Source organism: Callospermophilus lateralis, chromosome X, assembly GCF_048772815.1.
Source record: "Callospermophilus lateralis isolate mCalLat2 chromosome X, mCalLat2.hap1, whole genome shotgun sequence".
In the NCBI taxonomy this organism is placed as follows: domain Eukaryota; kingdom Metazoa; phylum Chordata; class Mammalia; order Rodentia; family Sciuridae; genus Callospermophilus; species Callospermophilus lateralis.
The window spans coordinates 39,729,342-39,738,553 of NC_135325.1; positions in this window are offsets into that span (position 1 = coordinate 39,729,342).

A 9,212-nucleotide genomic window follows, 5' to 3' on the forward strand; every position below is an offset into this window, starting at 1 on the left:
TTATATATACACACACACATATATAAAATCAGTGTTTTCATAACTTTGGATTATGATATAAACAATAGTTTTCTGCCTGATTATTTTTTTCACTTAAGTATTTTGTAGTCAGCATTTGCCTATGTCAACCACATTTCTTGAAAATTTTTACTGGCTTCAGGCTTGTCAGTTCACTTATGGAAAGTCATTTATTTGGCTGGTAACAGACTCAGGACATAGTCCTGGTCTTTTCAGGATCAAAGTTTTTTTTTTTTTCATCCGATAGTAATCTTTGTGAGGTTTTAGTAAATAAGATACTGCAGAATTTCCTTGATATATATATAGGAACACTTTTATTGTTATTTCATGTTTTGATTGACTATCTTCCTGCAAGAACCCTATCCTGGATAATAGTTAATTCTTAGAACTGAGATTTTGAAAAGCATCTCAAGGTTACTTGATCTAGTATTGAAAAACTATAGTTAGCCTGCTGCATTGGATTATTGATTTTGGTCAGGTGCAGGGAGGGGGTGAAAAAAGAATATGTTAATAAGAATTTAGGGGCCCAGATACCAAAATGATATTGCAAGTAAGAACACAAGTCACTTGACAGTAAACAGTATGTTTGAAGTGACCTGGTCTTAATGATAATGTTCTTTCTTTCCCCAAGTCCACCTAATATTTTTATTTTTCCCTCTTTCCACATTATTTATCAGTGCATTATAGTTATACATAATGATGGAATTTTTTGTTACACTTTAATACATGCACACAATAAAATAATGTAACTTGGCTAAAACTTCTCTCTTCCCTTCCTGTATCCCACCCACTCTTTGGTCCCTTTCCTCTACTGATCTCCATTGGTTTTTTTTTTTTTTTTTTAAAGAGAGAGTGGGAGAGAGAGAGAGAGAGAGAGAGAGAGAGAATTTTTTAATATTTATTTATTTTTTTTAGTTCTCAGCGGACACAACATCTTTGTTTGTATGTGGTGCTGAGGATCGAACCCGGGCCGCACGCACACCAGGCGAGCGCGCTACCACTTGAGCCACATCCCCAGCCCTCTCCATTGGTTTTTATAAGACCCCAGCACCTTCACCTTTCTCTTCCTTCTTCCTCTCTTGCTTACACATATGAAAGAAAATACATGACCCATGACCTTTAGAGTTTGGCCTATTTTGCTTAATATAATGTCTCTAATTACATCTATTTTCCTGCAAACAACATAATTTCATTTTTTCCTTACAGCTCCAATATGTGTATATACAACATATTTTTTATCCACTCATCCATTGATGGACACCTAGGCTGGTTCCATAATTTGGCTATTGTGAATTGTGCTGCTATAAACAGGGCATGCATGTATCACTGTAGTATGATGACTTTAATTCTTTAGGATAAATACCAAGGAGTGATATAGTCCAGATAATATTTCTACTGCTCCTTTGGCATACTGCACATGTGTGGAAATATGACATATTTCCTACAGAAGAAAATTTCCTTTTAAGCAGCATAGCACACACAAAAAATCTGAAGTCATTTATTTATATTGACAACTTATTTTGGATAAAGACATTCTTTGATTGGATATCCAGTTCTTCACAAATTTTCTCTTCCTATAATAGCTTTGCCACTTCAATTACTGAGGGACATTTAGCTAGTTCTTAACAGATTCAGGACATAGCCCTGGCCTTTTCAGGTTCAAAACTCTTTATTATGTAGTAATCTTTGTGAGGTTATAGTAACAATATAGCATATTTACTATTTAAAAATTGACCACAGAGATCTAGGTCTCAAGAGAACTTCCCTTTTAGTCTCAACTCTACCAGATTTACTTATTTTAATATCTAGTCACTTTAATTTTCTAGGTATGACATTTCCTCAATTTTTAGAAGAGAAGTCAGACCAAACTAGTGGTTGGCACAGGGAAGCAGATCCAGGGAAGGGTGTGGTTAAAGAAACCCCTGTTCTCAACAAAAGATCTTCCCCTTTTCTTAAAATATAGGGGAATTATATTATTTTGTATAAAAGAGGTTTTTGTTTGTTTTACTTTAGAAAAGAATTTAAAATCTGCTGATCTACATGATCTCTAAGATTACCTTTGTGTACAATTTCATAGATAGGAAGATCAGAGAGAAAAGAAATCATAAAATTACTACATTGTGCTATATATCCTTAGAAGTGCCATACATGTAGAAGTAATCTCTAGCAAAATGGATGAGAATAATGTCTGGTTACAGGGTGTCTACAAGAATTATAATGTAAACACCACAATCTGATTACTTGATATCAGGGGATTGGGGGCTGAAGATGTAATCTTAACATTATTACAAACATTGTTGAGAGAAGAATATTTTAAGGATGTCATCAGCCACAATCTCATGGAGACAATCAATTGAAATAAACTCTATGTCATAATACTTGCTGACAGAGCCAACAGTAATGTTTTAACAACACACAAGGAATGTCTCTTCAGTGTCTCTATACCACTCTATAAGGGCTTTAAGAGCAAATAGACACTGGAAGCTACACAAGTCTTAAGAGTTATCATAAGGAGGGAGTTAAAATTACATAACCTGGAATTGTAATTTCAGGGAATGAAGACAATGAACATGTTTAGATAAATTTTGAAAACTTGGCCATAAAAATGTGTTCATTTACAAGTGTCAGTGACTTCTGAAGCTCTCTGGGGAAAATAAACTTAGAGCATCACTATACAGAGTGTTCCTGTTTGTAATTTTCCTGAGTGCTTGTGAATGTACCTACAACTGTAAATATATTTGAGCAGCAGATGCAGACATAATTTCTTAGACAAGAAATCAAAAATGTGTATTGGCATAGGCTTGCAATTTAGGTATCGAAAGATCAATTCTTTGCAATCTATTTGCAGGAAAAGGAGAAGAGATAGCAACTTAGAAGACAATCACCACTGCTCCCATTTCAAAAGGACTAAGAGAAACTTTGTCTTTCAGGATTTTCAGGATACAGAGGTAGGAAATATAGTCAGATAACCTCTCTCTATTTCATTCATTTCCTAAACTAAATGATTCAGTTGGATCTCTGCAATGAGAAGAATATTATTCCGAGAAACTATTTAAAAAATAGTGTTCCTTGAATTCAGAGGCTTCTGAGCCCCAGACTTTCAGCATGATTATCAGTATCCTACAGGACTATGGAAAGGAAAAACAGAGTTTGTTAAAACACAATCAGTAGGAATTAGGTCCTAGATATTTATTCCACGTATATAAGCAAGAAATAATAATTTTACTGCTCTTATTTTAGATAGAAAATACATTTTCAAGCAAAACATATGTTATTAAATAGAAGTCAATTCTTGGTTTCTCCTTGGAAAAAGTGAAAATAGAGTTGAGGGATGGTTTTAGTGATTTTGTAAAACTTGAACAGTGCTAGAATTGAAGAGTTTGGATTTTAATTTCTCCAACTAACCTGCTAAGTTGCTCACTCCACTTTCAAGCTAACCTTGTGTCTCTTCTTTCACCTTTATTCCAAGCTGAAATCTGCATTCACTTCCTCTTATTTCACTGTCTTCTCAATGTTGATCTGAACTGGTCTCTGAATTGCAAATAGCTGTCCCTGCAGACTTCTTAGCATGGCATCCAAGGACCCTGATGACCTAGCCATATCTTCTTGCATATTTTGTCTCCCAGTCTCTCTTCTCTGGAAGGCACTGGCCACAACATGGTATTAACTTTGTCTCCTCAAGGAATGTTCACCCAACTTGTGGTCTTCTTATCCCCATTGGTCATACTCTGCCTATTAATATTCTCTCCACCCTGCAAGGCCTAGTTCATGTGCCTTTCATTTTAAGAAACCTCCCCTTTCTCTAGTCAGCATTCTTTGCTGCATTACCCTCATTGGAAATAAATACAGTGCTGTCATTTTCTAAGCATTCTCCTTGATTTGGCTCAGGAACTATCTATTGAATCCCTACATAGTCCTGGCAGAGTTCATCCTTGCACATAGATATGCAAGTACCTGTTTAGACAATGGTTGGAGATCAGAATGAGTTTTACCTACTCAGGAGACTTTCAGAAGTGGGGCCCTGACATGTAACTGTGAGTCCAACTGACAAAAAAGCCCCACATGTGATTCTGCTACTTATCCCAAATAGAATATGGCAAATCTCTGCTGGCCTCAAAGCATCTCTGCTGATGGGGTAGACATGGAGATTTCATTATGGCCCAAATACACCTAAAATCCCAACTTTGCATACAGACCTGGGCCCCAGGATTACTGTGATGTGCCTTTGTGAATTTTGCTTGTTGAGCTGTCCTTTTTCAGAGTCTTCACAGATGTGATAATATTTTGCCACATACATGAATTTATGAGGACTTCTATACTATATTTGCCTTGCACAGAGATCAGCATTAAGTGTATATTTAAAATCAGAGAAAAAAGCAGTGATCTTTATAGCTGTCCAGTCGGATAGGCATTCTGATGAGAAGTTTCTATGAGCACTTAAGAGAAGGATGAGAAGGATTCCTATTTTATGAGTCTTTCTCCATCATGAAGTCTTTAGTATCTCATTCATCCTGGTAGAAAAAAATGTTTCCTTTCTTAAATCAAGCTTAGCAAGGTTAAATGATTCTTAATAAAGACTGAAGTTGTGACAGTTAAAACCATATACTGTTAAGGAGCAAAAATTTTCTCCCAGTGAATCTGAGAATAAAACAATTCATGCAGCTGGATATCTCTCAGAAAGAACATTCACAAAGGTAAAGTGCAACAAAGCACAGATTATCTGGTATGGGTTATGTTTATTACATAGATTGCACTCTTGGACTAGATGATGTTATTGTATATGAGCTTTAGACGTTCTTTAGTAGTTTAAAGAAGAATAAACCTTCTTCCTAAAAATTCCATTTATAGCATAACAGTTCATTAAAACTCTTGGCATGGATTTCAGAAGTGACTGAATTCTAAAGCAGATTTTCCTTGGTTTTATAGTAGCATAGTGTAGTTTACTTATGAATAAAATTTTATCATTCCCCAAAGTAATAGATTTGTTGTACATGAGTTAGAATGTGAAGATACCCCAAAAATAAAACTAAAGAGTATTTGAAATCTTTATCTGTATTGCTGTTTTTGACATTTAAACATATTCATCATATTTTTTTTTGTTTTGTGGTTTGAACTGCAGGGCCACTTAGTCACATCCCCAAGGCTTTTCATTATTATTATTATTATTATTTTAAATTTTGAAATAGGGTCTCACTATGTTGCTGAGGCTGGGTTTGAACTTGTGATACTCCTACCTCAGACTGAGCTTTTAGTATTTCAGGTATGAGTCACCATGCCCAATCAGCAGAAATGTTTTAAAACCACATGAGAAACTACATGTACTGATTTCCATCTTCCCAAGTGATGTTAGGATCATCTTCCTGTATTAGCAAAATGCAACTAACCCATCATTTTTAATGGTTCTGAAGGTTTTATTGTGTGATAGTTACAGTACACTTTGACTGTGCTGTTTTAAAATTTTTAGTTGATTCTTATTTTCAGTTAAGAATTTTTTTGATGTGGACTGGGGATGTAGCTCAGTGTTAGAGCGTTTACCCAGCAGCACACAATGAACAGTTTTAGTTATGTCTCTACACAAATAAAGTAAAAATAAAACTATTTAAATTGCACAGATATTGGATAGATCCAGTTTTTCTTCACAATGATTCTAAAGGATTCCATTATCCCTATGAATTTAAGTGTATTATTCCGTTTCATCATCCTAATGACACTGTAAAGTGGATGTGTTTGTAATGTTAGATAAATATTGGATTCACTGGAAATGATTTGTTATTGTTATTTTCAGACAGTACTTGAAAGCAAAAACAGTGCAGAAAGCCAACTGAGTGGAAACCAGATGTATGCGGTGGGTTATTTATCCAATACATTAGTTACTTAATTTATGAAAATTCATAACTAAATCATATGACAATGGAGTTCCAGATTTTTACATTCAAGGCTAGCAAAATAATTGGTTAAATTTTTTTGCAATTGTTTTGCTATCTAGTCCTCATGTCTATTTGATGGCCCTTGCTGATGACTTTTACATGTGGCTTCATTTGCTCCTCTTTTCCCTTTCATAGATAATTATTTTAACATAGGAATATAATTGCATGAAGAGCAATGTAGGTTGCCCACCAAATTTTCTGGGCAATGTAGTGTATAACTTTAGATCAGGAGCTTTAGGGCTGGTGTTATAGCTCAGTACAGTAGAGTGCTTGCTTAATATGTGTGGCACTGGGTTCAATTCTTGAAGCCACATATAAATTAATTAATTAATTAAAGGTCCATTGACAACTATAAAAAAATTGTAGTTCTAAATGACCTGGCTCATGACGATTCTTGGTATAAGTCATATTACTGTTGCTTTTAGAAAAGATGACCTTGTGAGAAATACAACACTAACACTGTGAAATGTTAACTCTAGATAAGGTGTCTTGCCATGAATTCCTCCTTTGAGAACCCTAACATTGTAAGGCAAGAAATTCTTGAATATGACTGGGTTCAGGGATCCCTGAGTGGCTTCTGTGAGATGATAAAGACTGTGAGTGATGTTATTTCAATGAAAAACAAGCTTTCTTTCTTTCTTTCTACTTATTTATTTATTTATTTACTTACTTACTTACTTATTTTTTTATTTTTTGAGTAGCAGTTAAACCCAGGGTGCTGAACCAGTGTACCAAATTCCCAATCTTTTTATTTTTATTGTTTTATTTTGCGACAGTGTCTCATGAAGTTGCTAAGGGCCTTGATAAGTTGCTGAAGCTAGCTTTGAACTTGCAATCCTCCTACCTCAGCCTTCCATGCTGCTTGGATTGCCGGCATGTGCCACCATGCCAAGTTATGAAAAACAATCTTAAGGGCAAAGAGACATACAAACTGGACCAAGTCCACAGATAGAAGACTGATGAATGCTGAGCATCACAAAGGCCAACTGTAAACCTAAATTTCATTTAAAAAAAACTATATCCACTGCCTGTCAGCACACATGTGGATCTTGATTTGATAAAGGAGGACTGTATATGTTCACCATCAGGAGATTTGTACAGAATCATCACATATTTGCATGTATATATGGATGCATATATGTGAGTGAATATATGCATACAACAATTTATTTGCTTCATCTTAACTTATACCCACAGTCTGTCTTACTTTTTATGATCTTAATTTCTCATAAGTTCTGTAACATCAATTGGTATTTCTCTCAGAGGAGGAGAAAGTACTTAAATGAGTGGTATAAGCAGGAGCTGAGGATATATGGAAGAATTTGGAATTAGAAGGCCTATGTTGTCCTCACCCTGACATTTCCTAGCTATGGGACTTGGGCAAATCAGGGATCTGTTTCCTCATCTGTAAAATAGTGGTTGTTAATCCTAGCTTCATTTATAGAGTTGATGTGAGGGTGGAATTAACTACCTTCAGGGACTTTCTAAACCTTTAAGTCTTGTATGGACTTTGATACTGCTACTCTCCAAACTGAATATGAAAAATGTGACTGTGGCATAATGGTGAACCTATTTCTGCCTTTCTATCTGTAGTCTTCAAGCAGTGTTATTGAGAGGAACATCAGTAGCATTCATAGCCCAGTGAGAGCAGGTGGACCAGAAAGCAGCTTAAACCAGATTATTGCTGAATACAACCTGAACACCCGTCAGTTCTTCCATGAGGAAAATATGCTGTCCCAAGGTCCTTACTGCCAAATCAATCAGCTCTTGAAGGAGGCTCACTTCTACAGCTTACAGCAGCGAGGACAGCCTCCAACTTGGTGAAGTAGTAGTCCTTTGTTCCAACTTAAAACGTGTTTATAAAAGCAGTCACATACACATGAAAAAGGTCTTGAGGTTTCTGTCTATATTTTAATGACAGGCTTATGGGCCATTGTTTATTTGCAATTTTGCTGCACTAGTGCAATTTCAAAAGGGCTTTAATAAAATGTTTGTTTTATTATTTTCAAGTTTGGTGTCAAATTCACATGAAAGTAATAATATGAGGAATCCTGTGCAATTGAATACATTCTATCTCCAAGTCAGACATGTGTCCAAATCTGTCAGTGAGACTCTTCGTGACAAATGTCTTTTGAGAGTATGATTTTTTTATTTTTTTTAAAATTCAGTAGCCCAGTAAAGTATATGTAGTTTTCATAATGAAAAATTGTGCTCTATATGTGTAATAAGAATTGTAATGCATTCTGCTGTCATTTATTAAAAAAAATCAATAAAAACTAATGAAAAATACCCCTAAGATGTAATTTAACATTACAAAAAACTTGACTCATTCTTGTGCTGAAATGGACTGACATGCTGACCCTCGGAAGTTAGATGTTTACTGAAATTGCTCTCTATGGGTAATGGCAAGAATTAAACCTGGTATAGACCATGAAAGTGAAAAGTTCTAATTGTCTCTACTCTCTAATTCCAGGGAGAGTGTTTCTAGTGCTTTAGTACACTCAGATACTCCCTCTGTCCTTAATCCTGCAGAACTTGCACCTCAGACTTGCTAGAAAACACTGGTCAAAGCTGTCATAGAGGTAGCACTTAATAATGTTTGGCTTAAACAAATTAGGTTAATAGATCATGTGATCTCCTTTACAATACCCCTCATTATAGCTAGCCTTCATATTGATAAAATATAACTATTTGAACTGTTATCTAATGGAACAAGAATTAAGAAACTGAGTGGGACAACTGTCCATTTTATGCTACAAGAGCCCTTTCATAGTGATTAGGGGAACAGTTGCCATCACTAAAATGGACACAAATAATGTGGCTTAGAAACAGTGCCCCAATGAGCTGAAGTGACATTAAAAGAAACAGGCAGTATTCTTTATTTACAGAGGGATATGTCCCCATGTTTTGGTCATTTTGAAGAACAAACAAGAAGCCATCTTGGGACTGCAGTTGGTGGAGTCTAGAGAAACTGGAACAGCTAGGTCTGTGTGGACCTGTCTGAGCTTAGCAAACCTGTGGAAAGTCAGAAACTGGGAGCGTTTCCCCCAGGGGAACACAGGTTAGAGAGGCATGGTGAGAGCTGGGCTTTCCCAGTTCTGTGAGTCCTGCTGCTTGTGGGGACTGATGGTCCAGCTATAGTGGGTCTGAAGGTTGGAAGAAGATGTGAGGGCATTTTGCTCTCAGCTCACCGTATCAGCATATCTGGCACCCACTGAATTCCTGGGGCCCACTCACTAGGTCACTGCACCAACCTGGTCTCCGACT